At 41.6% G+C, this 16087-nt stretch overlaps 1 protein-coding gene across 1 annotated transcript in view; it reads right to left on the reverse strand.

Moving 5' to 3' along the window:
- macc1 (MET transcriptional regulator MACC1) overlaps window positions 1-15376 on the reverse strand; it is a 67488-nt gene extending 52112 nt beyond the window's left edge. The window contains exon 1 of the mRNA XM_078238500.1: window positions 15253-15376. The gene's annotated coding sequence lies outside the window, so the exon portion shown is untranslated. The remainder of the gene's footprint in view (window positions 1-15252) is intronic.
- Window positions 15377-16087: the final 711 nt, after the last annotated feature.

Genomic DNA, 16087 nt, shown 5'->3' on the forward strand with positions numbered 1-16087 from the left:
ATGAAGATAGGTTGCTTGTTCCTGATATTTTACCTTTCCTCCAAACCTCTCCCATCTTTCAAGGGGAATAAAATTGGGTGCCATTAAACAAGGCTATTTAAGATATAAACAGAAAACTTTGGAAATACTCAACAGCATCACTTGAGAACCGAGTTTCTTTCTTCATGAATACTGTCTGACCTACTTAGCATTTTAAGCAGTTTTTGCTTAAATATCAGAACGTTTTGCCTTTTGTATCAGTATGTTTGTATTAGCTGGGTGAGTTGAGACCTCAGGGACTGGTGGGTCCTGTCTGTTTGCAAGTCAGCCCAGGTGCAAGCAAAGGTCCCATGCTCAGAACAAGAAACCAATGGTGGAACCAGTGAGTTTGCAGAAGAACTACAACCTCAAAGGGCAACATCTGCTTACAGGTGGAGCATCCTTCAGGAAGGGAACTCATGTTTCCTTAAAGCACACAAGAAAGACAATAGGAAAGTACCTCATGTACATCTTTCCGCAGTCATATTGCTGATTGAAATTGAAAATGGGAGGCTTTCACAAGCAACCAAAAAGGAAAGTACAAGACCACAATGCAATGATGAGACCTGCCCTTTTGCTTCTATTTTTTTAATACCTTAGTTGTTCAGTGTTAACCAACTGGTTATTACCACAACCTATCCTATCTGAGAGGACATGTGCTGGAGGGACTCTCAAAAACACAGAGTGCATGTATCTATTGTTGTCGACTCTTATCATGTCAGCTTGTGACAGCTGATTCTGACAGCCTGTCAGAGCTGAGAGATCAGATATCATGTGAAAATTATTTTGCAATTTTTCTTTGTTGTTCCTTATCCACAATATCAGTGGTTTGGGTGAAATTTCACAGATAATTCTGACAACCTAGAGTAATGGAGAGGTTATAACCATATACACATTAGGACAGACTGTACATACAGTAACTTCAGTAATTAAAAATACCAAAAGTATGTTTAAAACAAGTACCCTTAACTCTTCATTATTTTCATTGATATAAAATGATATAACTAACAAAAGGGAACTTGAAACAGTTCAAGTCAGGCTAATAACCCTCAGCACAACTATTACATCCCAATTGGAGTCAAAGCAGGAGGGCACAAAAATTCACATCTAAGGCCAGTGTGCTGGTTTGCCGACACCACCCTACCTCAAGCCATTTTCCCAGTGGTGGAATTGGGAAGGTGTGGGGGCAGCAGTAGAGGCCACAGGGCTACCAGCCCACAAGCCAATGAAGGCTTTTTGAAGGTCAGTTGAGGCTTTTTGTCAGAGAGCAGTGCTCCAGGCATGCTTTGACTCCCTTCCCGCCAGCCAAGCATCAGCTGCAGTCTCAGGCCGCCCAGTGGAGAGGTTCTCTCTCCAAAACGGTGGCCCAGCTGAAGACTTATTTAAAAATTTAAATGTTTATAAGTGAAGAGAGGGAGCCTCAAAATGGAAGCTCCCTCCCTTATCAAAGTACAAGTTGTCACTTCCTCAGTACTGAAGGACCTCCTATTGGATCTCCAGTTAAAAGGACCAACGTGCCTTCCTTAATGAGACAGCAAACCCACCCTTTGGCCACCAATTGGCAATTTTGGGGAAAAATCACTGCTGGGTGTTTCCCATTCATTATAGACTTGTGACCTCCATTTGATCATGACACTGCGGTCCTGAGCTAAAGGACAAAATCACGACCCAGGTGTATAAATTAAATTGGCTTGTCTTCTAAATTAAATCAGCATGACTGGAACCTTACAACAACTACCAAACTAAATGTGGATTTTAAGCCTTGCACTAACGATGGTACAGTATCAAGTCCCACTCCAGGACTGAGCACAAAGATCAAGGCTGATACCCAGTGCAATACTGAGGGAGTTAAACTGAGGCCTAGTCTGTCTTCTTAGATAGGTATCGAAGATCACGGGATGCTATTTAGAAGAACAGCAGGGGAGTTAACCTTAGTGCCGCGGCTCATATTTTCCCCCAATCAACATTGCAAAAATCAGTTTATCTGGTCATTATCCCATGGTTGTTTGTGGGAGCTTGCTGTGTGCAAAATTGGCTGCTGTGTTTGTATATTACAACAGTGATTACACTTTAAAAAGTACTTCACTGGCTGTTAAGTGTTTTGGGATGTCCTGTGGCTCTGAAAGGCGAGATAAAAATGCAAGTCTTTCCTTCTATCATCGGATTGACTCACAACACATCCAATACCCATGTTTCTAAATCACAAAAACATTCATATAGCTTCTTGAGCACAGAAAATATTCCGCAGTAACGCAAGGGGAGTGGGGGGAAAAAAGAGATAAAAAGGAGATAAAGGAATGGGTACCAAACCCGGTTGAGAGAGTTGGGGATGTGACCATAAGTTTGGTTAAAAGGGTGAGCTTGAGAAGGATTTTTTTTTAAAGAAGATGGAGAGAAGTGAGGGAGACGCATTTGTGCAAGAGATCCCACGGACTGAAGGCTTTGTCACCAATGATGGATTGTAGAGAAGGCCAAGAGAAGGAGTATGAAGGATATATGTGGAATATACAGCTGGGGGGGGGATGGGTCCAGGCAACAATGTGAACTAAGCTCAGGGAGGGTGCTAAAGACAATCACATGAATGTAGGTTTCAGTGCATGCAGGGAAAGTATCAATGGAGGTCAATAAAGGAGAAGTAAAATTTAGTTCAGGATGGGATGCATGCAGCATGTTTAGATAAAATGCCATTTATGGAAAATGGAGGTTGGAGATAGGTGGTGGTAAAGTGGATACTAAAGAAATAAGACAAGACGAAAGTGTGATAGCGTGGCCCTTTAAGTGGTGATCGTTCATGGGTCACATGACCATACTGGGGTCAATAGGCTGAGGTTCGCATGCTCCGTTCCTATCAGGTGTTAAGGCCTGGGTAGAGGTAGGTTAAATCTGCAGTGTGAACCCAGAGTGCGTGGGGCTACACCTATATCTGCACTGAGCTTGTCTGTATATAGTTATAACTATCGTTCAATTAATCATGGTTGTGATTTAAGGCTGGCGCATCATGTTCCCTCACGCTACAATGAAAAGGAATTCAAACAATCAGTTTTATGAGAGACGAGTATGAAACTGTGTGGGGCAATAACATGCCTGAGGACCTTAAAAGAGGAAAATTATAAAAGGGAAAAGCAAAGAATTATGAGGAATATGTGATGTCAATTATGAACCTTAAAACCTTCTCAATGACAATCGCTACATTCTACAAAATTTTTATTAGTTAATACCAGTGTATAAATTTAGAATTGAAGTCTACTTGGTTCTGGATGGAAGTTGAAAATGTTACGCATATCAGCTTCAGCAGGGCAAGTTTTTTCAAACTCAGTCATTTTACTTGCAAAATGACATGTCCTTTTTGCCATTGATCCCTCACTACAGGAATGCTATCGATTATAGTCAAGAATATTTGTAATCTTTTATTAAAATGGACAAATGCAGAATATGATTCACAGAAATGGGAAGAGAATGCGAAACAAAATGGAAAAATATCCTACATGTAATAAAAAAAGAAACTTGACCAATTCACCATTGAACAAGAGGAAACAATTATGCAATCATGTTTGCCAGAACAACTTATAATTAATGACACTGCCTCACACTCACTCCACATTGCTGATTTCTCATCTTCAAATAATTACCAATTTTCCCTTATAGGGTGCATCAGTCTCTGCCTCAACCATTCTCTGTGGTAAAGCATTCCATTAACTATCAGCCTAAACATAAAACAGACAGAACCACAGAATGTTATTCCCAAAACATTAATTACAAACACAAAACTTTATTTACTCATTTACCATAAAATAGTGGCCCTGGTCATAGTAATGGAATTCATTGGACTGGCCCAGACACAAAGATTGGCAGATTTAAGATTTAGGTTGATGCAGCTGACTTCCCTGCTTGTGGCAAACACCATAACTTTTCACCAATTACTTAACAAAACTTAAAGATCAAACTCATTTTTGGAGTTTATGACCTAGATTTTCAGAGTTGCATAGAGTCTGTGGACCCTTAAAAATTACAGACGAGACCCAGGCACAGAAAAACAGACGTATGCTGTCAGATTGCTGGATTGTTTAGACTGGCTGGCCATAAAGTGTGGAGTGAAAAGAACACCTGTTTGTGTAGTTTCCATGAAGTTCTTCTTGACATGTCCAGATATCAATTACGATGAATGTTTGGCTGAGTTCCAAAATCTACAATTATCTCAGCAGTGGGTTCAAAATTTAGTTTGATTGACAGTTAAGGTAGTTGTCAAAAGGATTAGCTGCCTTTCATGTGGCATTTGAATAGAAATTTGTTCTAACAGATTGAGAATATTTAAAAGCTTTGAATGAGTTTCATGAGTGAGAGTTATTACAACCCCACAATTAGAGAGAACTGTATTAGATCATAAGAAGTTTATATATTTTCCCATTTCCACATGTTTCCCAAGTCCGTCCATTGTGCATAACAGGTGAGTGATGGAGGTGGCATGAAGGGCCATGAGGGTGGGTAGGGTGCAAAGACCATAGGGCTTACCAGCTTCTAAAAGAACAGGGGCAAAGTTACAGAGAACAGAGGCAGGACTTTTGACGAGTACATCTCAGCACTCATCCGCCTCCATAGCTATCTGCTCCGAGGGTTGAGTGGACTGACTCGATTCCCCCCCAACCCTGGAATGAAAATTGGGCCTAACAAGGCCTTTTAAATCAAAGCAGGTCTGAATGTTGAGAAACTTCCTGTCTTGAACTACCAGCAAAAATCGAGCTCAATGGATAGGTCTCAGGACACTTCACCGTTCCAATTTAGCCCGAGTCTATTTAGTTCTTACAACTGCAATCCCTATATTTGGTATGCAAAGTGTTGCAAGCTTTTTGTCTTAGTATACTGCTTATTTGATCCATGTTACTATTATATTACACACGTACAAAACATGTCGATACTCACATATCTTGATTTTTAATTCTGTATTTCACTACCAATTAGTCACGTACATAAGAATGGATCTTTCCTAAACCCCAAGTCCAGGAAATTCAAAAAGAAAAAGTCTGTGAATAGGAAATACAATTCCAACTGAACTGAGTTGCTTGGGTTTTGTGGACTGGATTGGCAAAGCTCACAAGCCCTCATGTGAATGACGCTAATGTTGTTTGGTACACATGGCTCTTTATGAGCAGATGCCTACACTCTCGTGTTCCATAGTAGTTTGGTTTATTGTACCATTGCTTTAGTTATACTTTTCCATCACATTGCTGAAAAAAACTCAAATACAAAATAAACAGAAAAACAAATTAAAACTTGCGCCACAGACTAAAGTGCTGCTCATTTTCTCAGGACACAACAGATCTTACATGGCTTGCAGTTTGATTTTGAAAAGGTAGTTAAACATGACCTTGGCAATCCAAATATGTTTTTTCAATAAATAACATTTACAAATAGATAAAGCACGTAATCAAAGTTAAAGTTGAACAGGCTTAAAGGATTGAATTCGAATGCACACTTCAAATTAGAAACCACATTAAATTTCCCAAGTCTTTGCAATAAAGGCAAATATATGCTATTTCTACACCTTGTACAGTTTCTCTTTTTTTGCTGAAATGATCACAATGTACCGTCAAGGTGTTTTCTGAAATAAAGTAAACATTTCATCCTTAAAGAAGTGGAGATCTAAAATTTGTTTTCCCCAGCAGCAATGACAACTTTCCACAATGCAAGTGGTTAACAGAATGTCAAATACATATTTTGCATTCTTCATAGCATTTAAATTACAAAGTACGATAGCAGAAAGTATTTCATGATGTTACAAGGTTCCTGCCTTATATGGTGCTGAAGCCAGCAGATTAATGACCAACTTTAGAATCAAACATCAATGAAGTAATTTCATGATTTGCCTGAAATTCCATTTCATTCCTCCTCTAAATTAATCTCAAAAACAATTCCAAAAGAGAAGCAATATTATTTGGGGGGTGGGGTGGGAGATTGTGCCCAGAGCAAACATACCTACTCATGCCCTAGGAAATCAGTGCAGATTTCCTTAACCAGCATAATAAGCAGAATCTTGCAATTTCAACAGGAGACTTGGTCAGTTTTGAGAGTGGATCCTGATTGAATTGAAAAAAGTGGTTCCGGGCGTAACTCAGTTAAGGTTAAAATTCCCCAAATCTTTGCGTTGGTTCAGCTGATTCTGCACAGATTGAGCTGATATGTACCAGAAACAAATGGAAACTGGACCATAGGATTCTATGATCCATACAGATTGGCATTTTCACAATGTCACTGTGCTCAGTTCCCTATGCCCTGTGAAAGAAATGTAATTGCACAGAGGCATTGAGGTTTACAATCTGCACATTTTCATTAATTGGTTATATTACAATTGTTTTAAGACACGTTTCTGCACACCTCTTGAAGCAGTGACATGATATTGAGATGAGTTTGATCAAATGTAAAATTTCAATTTTTACAAAAAAAGCTAAATATTTTGGACCAGCTCTGGAACCTGGGATATGTACTGCTAAACGTTAAACTTAAACTACAAAATTCAAACGCCATAATGCGGATTATTTTCTCTGATGTCTGGCAAAAATATTTCTGCATTTGTTTTGGCAAAAAAACACCTTTATCATCCAATCATGGAAAAGTGGTACAAGCCATATACAACAGCGAGATTTTATGCCGAGCTGAATTTTGTCCCGAGCTTAAAATGTTGCCATCTTTAAAGGTGGTAATTCCTAATGTGATAGCATCATGATCAGCAGGCACCTCCAAATGTGACACTGAGCAGTGACTATTGGCAGACTAAGTGATAAAATAAAGCCATTACAACTCAGCTCACTTTAATTCAGTTGGCATCACTGGGTAAAAGGAGAAGAACACACACACATTGCTAACTGGGAATTAATAGCCAATCAGAAACAAACGGTCAGATCTTGAGAAACATGTCTAACAGTATATACGACATCCTGAATAAATTGTTGAGACTCTTCTTTGCAAAACGTTAGCCATGTCTCAGTGGAAGTACTCAAACCTCCTTGTAACAAGGCTTTGGGTTCAATTTGCACTGCTGAGCACAAAATCTAGATTGACACTTCACTGCGAGACTGTGGGAGCACTGTATGGGTGGCAATGCCTTTGAGGCCTTAAAATGAGGACTCATCTGCCCTCATTGAGAGATGTCAAGGTCCCAATGAACTATTTCAAAGAAATATAGAGGAATTCTCTCATGCTCTGGTCAATATTTATCTCTCAACCTACATCGCCAGAACAGGGGAGGTGATGGCCCAGTGGTATTATTGGTAGACTATTTATCCAGAAACTCAGCTAATATTCTGGTGACCTGGGTTCGAATCCAGCCATGGAGGATGGTGGAATTGGCAATTAATAAAAAAAAAGTCTGGATGACCATGAAACCATTGCCGATTGTCGGAAAAGCCCATCTGGTTCACAAATGTCCTTTAGAGAAGGAAATCTGCCATCCTTTCCTGGTCTGGCCTACATGTCGACTCCAGAGCCGCAGCAATGTGATTGACTCTCAACTGCCCTATGAAATGGCCAACAAGCCACTCAGTTCAAGGATGACAAGAGATGGGCAATAAATGCTGGCCAGCCAGTGACGCCCATGTCCCACAAATGAATAAAGAAAGATTTCCAGGTCATTATCTCTCTGCTGCTTACAGGGCTTTGCTATGCACTAATTGCCTGCTATGTTTCTACATTGCAACTCTGATCAGTTATTAAAGGTACTTTGTTGGCAGTAAAGGACCTTGGGACCCTTGGGAGGGGTCAGTTGTACGGAGAATTAGAAAATCAAAGTTAAAGGAGAGGGTAGAAGTACAGGTTAATGATGAGGACTTTCAACTAGTTAAGGGAGCCGAGGGCTCAGGAGGGGTTAATGAAGTTTCCAGACCATGTAATAGAACAGAGAGTATAGAAGGTGGCAGGAATCTATTCTCAGGCAGAGCAAAAAGGTGACAAGTATGAGAAGGGAGGTGGTCAATGCAGGATTGAGGGTGTTGTACCTAAATGCGCGCAGTATACGGAACAAGGTAAATGAGCTTGTTGTGCACATTGAAATTGGCCGGTACGATGTTGTGGGCATCACAGACATGTGGCTGCAAGGGGATCAGGGCTGGGATCTAAATATCCAAGGATATGTGTCCTATCGAAAGGACAGGCAGATGGGCAAAGGGGGCAGGATTGCATTGTTAGTATGGAATGAGGTTAAATCGATAGCAAGAAGCGATATAGGATCAGAAGGCATAGAATCTCTCTGAGTAGAGTTGAGGAATTGCAAAGATAAAAAGATGGGAATTATGTACAGCCCCTAGCAGTAGTCAGGATGTGGGGCAGAAAATAAATCAGGAGATAGAAAAGGCATAAAAAAAAGACAATATTACAATAATCATGGAGGACTTCAATATGCAGGTGGACTGGGAAAATCAGGTAGGTAGTGGGTTCCAAGAAAAAGAATTTGTGGAATGTCTAAGGGATGGTTTTTTGGAGCAGCTTGTGACAGAGCCTACTAGAGAACAGGCAATTCTGGATTTGGTGATGTGTAATGAGGCAGACTTGATTAGGGAACTTAAGGTGAAGGAACCCTTAGGGAGCAGCGACCACAATATGATAGAATTTACCCTGCAGTTTGGGAGGTAGATGCTGGAGTCAGATGTAACGGTATCACAATTAAATAAAGGTAACCACAAAGACATGAGGGAGGAGCTGGCCAAAGCTGACTGGAAAAGAAGCCTAGCAGGGAAGACAGTGGAACAGCAATGGCAAGAGTTTTTGGGGGTTATTCGGGAGGCACAACAGAAGTTCATCTCAAGGAGTAGGAAACATGCTAAGGAGAGGACGAGGCATCCATGGCTGATGAGGGAATTCAAGGACAGCATAAAAGCAAAAGAGAAAGCATACGAAATGGTGAGGATTAGTGAGAAGCCAGAGGATTGGGAAGCCTTTAAAAGCGAGCAGAGGATAACTAAAAAAGCAATAAGGGGGAAGAAGATGAAATATGAGTGTAAACTAGCTAGTAATATAAAAGAAGATAGGAAGAGGTTTTTTTTCATTATATAAAAGGTAAAAGAGGCAAAAATAGACATTGGACCACTGGAGAAGTAATAATAGGAAACAAAGAAATGGCAGAGGAACTGAATAGTTACTTTGCATCAGTCTTCATGGTGGAAGACACCAGAAGGATGCCTGAGCGCCAGGAGAACCAGGGGGCACAGGTGAGTGTAGTGGCCATCACTAAGGAGAAGGTTCTAGGGAAACTGAAAGGTCTGAAGGTGGATAAATCACCTGGACCGGATGGACTACACCCCAGGGTTCTAAAAGAGATAGCTGAGGAAATTGTGGAGGCATTGGTGGTGATCTTTCAGGAATCACTGGAGGCAGGGAGGGTCTCAGAGGACTGGAAAGTAGCTAATGTAACATCACTGTTTAAGAAGGGAGGGAGGCAGCAGACAGGAAACTATAGGCCGATTAGCCTGACTTCAGTCATTGGCAAGATTTTAGAGTCCATTATGAAAGATAAGATCACGGAGTCCTTGGAAGTGCATGATAAAATAGGACTGAGTCAGCACAGCTTTGTCAAGGGAGGTCACGTCTGACAAATCTGTTGGAGTAATTTGAGGAGGTGACAAGGAAGTTAGATAAAGGAGAACCAGTGGATGTGATTTATTTAGATTTCCAGAAGGCCTTTGACAAGGTGACACATAGGAGACTGTTAAATAAGTTAAGAGCCCATGGTGTTATGGGCAAGATCCTGACATGGATAGAGGATTGGCTGACTGGCAGAAGGCAGAGAGAGAGGGGATAAAGAGGTCTTTTTCAGGATGGCAGCCGGTGACTGGTGATGTGCCTCAGGGTTTGGTGCTGGGACCACTTTTCACAATATACGTTAACGATTTGGAAGAAGGAACTGAAGTAACTGTTGCTAAGTTTGCAGATGGACAGGTACTATTGAAGAAGCAGGGGGGCTGCAGAAGGTCTTGGACAAGTTAGGAGAGTGGGCAAAGAAGTGGCAGATAGAATACAATGTGGAAGTGTGTGAGGTTATGCTCTTTGGAAGGAAGAATAGAGGCGTAGATTATTTTTTAAATGGGAAAATGCTTAGGAAATCAGAAACACAAAGGGACATGAGAGCCTTGTTCAAGAGTCTCTTAAGGTTAACGTGCAGATTCAGTCAGCAGTTAGGAAGGCAAATGCAACATTAGCATTCATGTTGAGAGGGCTAGAATACAAGAGCAGGGATGTACATCTGAGGCTGTATAAGGCTCTGGTCAGACCCCTTTTGGAATATTGTGAGCAGTTTTGGGCACCTTATCTAAGGAAGGATGTGCTGGCCCTCGAAAGCGATCAGAGGAGGTTCACAAGAACTATCCCTGAATGAGGAGCTTGTCATGTGAGGAACGGTTGAGGACCCTGGGTCTGTGCTCATTGGAGATTAGAAGGATGAGGGGGGATCTTATTGAAACTTACAGGATACTGTGAGGCCTGGATAGAGTGGACATGGAGAGGGTGTTTCCACTCGTAGGAAAAGTCTAGAACCAGAGGGCACAACCTCAGGCCAAAGGGACGATCCTTTAAAACAGAGAAGAGGAGGAATTTCTTCAGCCAGAGTGGTAAATCTGTGGAACTCTTTGCCGCAGAAGGCTGTGGAGGCCAGGTCATTGAGTGTCTTTAAGACAGAGATAGATAGGTTCTTGATTAATAAGGGGATCAGGGGTTATGGGGAAAAGGCAGGAGAATGGGGATGAGAAAAATATCAGCCATGTTTGAATGGCAGAGCAGACTCGTTGGGTCGAGTGGCCTAATTCTGCTCCTATGTCTTATGGGACATCCTGAGGATGTGAAAAGTGAAATGCAAATGCAAGTTATTTATTTCGCTCCACTTGTAAACAATGTATTCTTTCATGGGATTTTGTCATCGCCCATCCAGAATTGTTGCCCTTGAACTGAGTGGCTTGCTAGGCTATCTCAGAGGGCAGTTAAGAGTCAATCAAATTGTTGTGGGTCTGGGGTCACATGTAGGCCAGACTGGGTAAGATTTCCTTCCCTAAAAGGACATTAATGAACCAGATAGGTTTTTATAACAATCAACGACAGTTTCATAGTATCAACAATGCTAGCTTTCAATTCCAGATTTTATGAATTGGATCCAAATCCCAGCCATTGCCATGGTAGGATTTGAACCCATGTCCCCAGAGCACTAACTTGGGGCTCTGGATTACTTGCCCAGTTAGATCACCACTATGTAACCATCGCACCTCTTGGCAGTATAATTGACATCCTAGTTATCTAGCAATTATTTCTCACTGAAAATTTGCTCTGGTGCTGAGATGACCATCAGGCACATCCAAAATACCAATAATCAGTCCTGTGTCAGTGACCACATCAATATGTTGCTCATCATGGAATGGTGTGGGTACAAAGTTTGAAGACATTAAGAGATCAGGAACAATCAGAGCATTGCAACAGAAATGAGGGGAATAAATATTAATTGTTCAAATGAATTATGGTACATAAATTGTATCTGCATATTTCTTTTCATGAGATTGAAAACATTTCAACATTGATCATCTTCCCCGAGGTCTGAATAGAGCTCTAACTGGCTAAAGCACATTAACAACACAATGGCTTTTTTTAGATCTTTGAGAATGGCCATCTTAAAAACCAGCGTTCAGCTACCTCTATCTATGTTGCAAAGCTCCAATTTCTCGAATCTTTGCTCATAACCGAGACCCCATAATCTCTTGGTTCTTCACCACATGGCTTCCATGGTGTGAATATCTAAACTCTTGGTGATCAAAATAGGTTTTAATACTGGACGATAAGAGCACTAGGAAAAGCTAGTCTCCTCTGACTTGCATTGTACTCGATTATGTGGTTCAACATCCTACTGGCTGCTGCTCTCCTCACTATGCATTTTTAGTAGCGAATTCCCCTTGGAGTTTCAACACCATTCATGTAATGCATGCAAATCTATTTTTCCTTTCCATATGTAGTGTGTCACGATTGTCTGCCATTGTTTTGCCAACTTACGTATTTTACTCTTTCTATAACTTGTCAGTCATTTTTAAAAATTCTACCATGTGTCCTAGTTCATCTGCAAATCTGGCTACATTGAAATTCTAAATCCAGACCATTTATTTAAATTACAAATGGTCACGGTCCCACTCTGAAACACCCAAATCAACACTTTGCTCCCATACCAACAACAGTGCTCTGATGGACACTTGTTGTTTCCTACCCTTATTAATTTCTGTGTTTATCCTGAATCCCCACAGCTCCAAGTTTAATTAATAGCCTTCGACATGGAACTTTATCCTTTTGGGAAGTTACACAAATGTCAAATTCCCTGATCCCTCCTTCATAAAATTGTTATGACATGCAAATATGTTGTGGCACATTCTTCAGAGACTATTGCCCTAAAGAATTTTCCATGAGCATACACAGATTGGAACAAGATAACAGCAATAAACACAGGAAAGTAATGTAGAAACATGACTGACTTTGTAGCCCCAGACTACATTTAACTGCATTCTAAAAGTAAACACACCTTTCATCATCTTTGCATTTCCGCATCAGAAACACAAACATTGGTGAGGGGATGAAGCACATTTATCCATCCCACCATCACTGTATGTGTCGCTAATCTTGCTGCAAATCACTGAAGATACACAAGAACATACATTGGGGCAGCACGCAGGCACAGTGACACAGTGGTTAGCACTGCTGCCTTAGTGCCAGGGACCCGGGTTTAATTCCGGCCTCGGGTGACTGTCTATGTGGAGTTTGCACATTCTCCCCGTGTCTGCATGGGTTTCCTCCGGGTGCTCCGGTTTCCTCCCACAGTCCAAAGATGTGTGGGTTAGGTTGATTGGCCACGCTAAATTAACGCTAGTGTCATGGGGATTAGCAGGGTAAATATGTGGGGTTACAGGAATAGAGCTTGGGTGGGATTGTGGTTGTGTGCACTCGATGGGCCGAATGGCCTCCTTCTGCATTGCAGGGATTCTATGTTAACATAAGAAATTGGGGAGTATTGGCCTCCTCAAAGCTGCTCTATTATTCATGGCTGATCTTAACTCCACTTTCCTGCCCCCCTCCGCCCCACCCCCCCAATAACCTGTGACATCCTTGCAGATCAATAATCTATCTAACTCAGCTTCCAATATATTCAATGACACAGCCTACGGTGCTCTGTGGAAGATAATTCCATAGTCTAAATGACCCTCAGAGAAGGAATTCCTTCTCTGTCTTAAATGGGAGACCTCTTATTTTTAAAACTGTGTTCCATAAGGGGAAACATCCTCCTAACATCCACTGTGGCAAGTCCTCTTAGAAGCTTATATGTTTCAATATAATCATCTCTCATTCTTCTGAGCACCAATAGCACCAACCTGCTCAATCATTCATCATAAGACAACCTCTTCACACCAGGAATCCACTGAACCTTCTCTGAAGGAGAGAGTGCAGAATGTAGTGTTACAGTCATAGCTTGGGTGTAGAGAAAGATCAACCTACCTCACATTAAGTTAATCTTTCTCTACATCCTAGCTATGACTGGAATACTACATTCTGTACCCTCTTCTTTCCTTCTCTATGTACAGTATGCTTTGTCCATAAAGTGCACCAGAAACAATACTTTTCACTGTATACTAATACATGTGACAATAAATCAAATCAAATGAACTACTTCCAATGCAAGCATATCCCTCAAAGATCAAAATTGCACACAGTAGTCAGATGTAATCTTATCAACGGACCCAATTTGTAATTTTTTTTACTACCTCCTTACAATAAAAGCCATAACGCCATTGCTTTAGTTATCTGCTGCAATGACATGCTAATTTTGAGAGGCATGTATGTGGACTCCCATTTTCCCATATTATACTCCATCTGCCATTTTTTGTCCACTCACTTAACCTAGCTGCATTCCTTTGCAAACACTTTGTATCCTCCTCACAACTTGCTTTCCTACCTTTGCCTTGTCAGCAAATTTGACAATACATGTGGTACCTTCATAGAATCGCTATAGGCCATTCGGCCCATTGAGTCTGCACTGACCACAATCCCACCCAGGCCCTATCCATATAACTCTACTTATTTACGCTATTAACCCCCTCACACTAAGGTGCAATTTAGCATGGCCAATCAACCTAACCCACACATCTTAGGAGAGTGGGAGGAAACCAACACTGACACAGGGAGAATGTGCAAACTCCACACAGTGACCCAAGCCAGGAATCGAACCCGGGTCCCTGGCGCTGTGAGTGGAGACGCTGTGAGGTAGCAGTGCTAACCACTGTGCCACTCATCCAAGTCATTAATATAGAATGGAAATAGTTGAGGCTGCAGCATGGATCCTTTTGGCATTCCACTTTAATGTGCTAATCTGAAAATGACATCTATCCTGACTTTGTTTTCCATTCATTAGCTAATCCCCTATCCATGCTAATATATTACTCCCAACCCCATGCATTCTTCTGTGGCACCTTATCAAATGGAAATCTGAATGCACATCTACTGGTTCCCCTTTATTTATCCTGTTTGTTACATCCCCTAGTTGCATCTGTCTCAGAGGCTGTGTCTCTGACTTAAAGCCCACGTTGGTCATCTAACCACTAGCTCTTCATTTAGAGAGTCTTCCTATACTGTTAACCTTTTCATATCCAAGTTCAAATCAGAACTTCAAAGGAGAAGTGAATCAATCTGGATGAGAAATCCCTGTTCCACAGAATATGATGAATAAGTAAGCTTCGTTTGGGTGGCCATTTAAAAAATATACTTCACATTTAACAAAGCATATAGCATTGTAAAAGGAGCTTGTGGCGCAGGCAGAGTGGAAAAGTGTGGGAAGGTGGCAATAAGTATGGTCTAAACTAAGAAACAGCGTGGGGTTGAGGTTTCAAGGTTCTGGAATGCCCGTATTTACAACAAACCGCCTCAATGTCATTCCAGCATTTATCAAAGTGAAGTTTACTCAGTTTGAATTCAGGACTATCAGTGACATTTGCGTCCACAAAAGAATTAGACAATAATCAGATTTAAGTTAATAAAGCTCTTCCTTATAAACAGTAAAATGCACCAAAACTAGTGGCAATGTTAAACCAAAAGTCATTCCCAATGTTACGCCAGGTCTGTTTTAGATACGATTTCAAACTCCTTTCTCCAGTAAAGGAAATACACCCCCCTCTATGTGGACACAATTAGTTCGGAGTGTTCCCCCCTACCCTCAGAAAGGCGAACGTCGACCCCACTTACCATGTTATTTATGAACTGCAAACACACAATTCCGCCGAGAGTGGGAGGTGCCCACATCAGTGATGTTTATACGGATTGAAAAGTTGATTCTCACTCACTCTCCTGCTGACTGCAGTAAACACTCCCGAACTCCAGGTAAACGTTCCGCTCGCTCCTCCCTGGCGGTGCCTCCCTACCTGCTGCACGTCCCGCTGCAGTGTGGGATTTGCAGTCCTCACTCCCCTACACTCCCAGGTTAAGGATCTGCTGTGAACTACAATCCCCACAACCCCCGAGCCCGCTACACCTGAAAATACAGAATCTTGGGATGGTCTTCAGGGAAGTTTCGTTACGTGAACTAGCCTCAGGAAACTGGAAGCAATGAGTTTCCAGCCATGTACAGTATAGTGCAAACACTTGGGGATGTTGGGGAACGAGTAATAGAGAACAAAATAACACCACTGCATACTTTAGATTGGAAATCCGGGGAATTGTCTGCACTTCAACTTTCTGTTTACACGCTCCTTAGATAGGCACCAGGGCGAGGTATCAGAGTACTCACAAATGCCTACGGAGTCATTCCTCAGCGTGACTCACCACTCTGAGGACAGGAGGAAGAAACGCAAGCAGGGGTGACAGCAGATATGCCCATTATGATTAACGAACTATTTTGGCCGATATTAGTTTACCCAGGAGAAAAATCATAATCCCCCCCCCCCGTTATACCTCCTTGGGTGGTACATTGGCTCCTTAGGCAGAACTTTCTAAATCCAAGACTACTGAGATCCAGAAGGGCACAGGCACATTGAATCACTGCCATCTGGAAATTCCCCTCCGTGCCATTCACCATCCTGAT

This window comes from Mustelus asterias, chromosome 2 (genome assembly GCF_964213995.1).
Source record: "Mustelus asterias chromosome 2, sMusAst1.hap1.1, whole genome shotgun sequence".
Classification (NCBI taxonomy): Eukaryota; Metazoa; Chordata; class Chondrichthyes; order Carcharhiniformes; family Triakidae; genus Mustelus; species Mustelus asterias.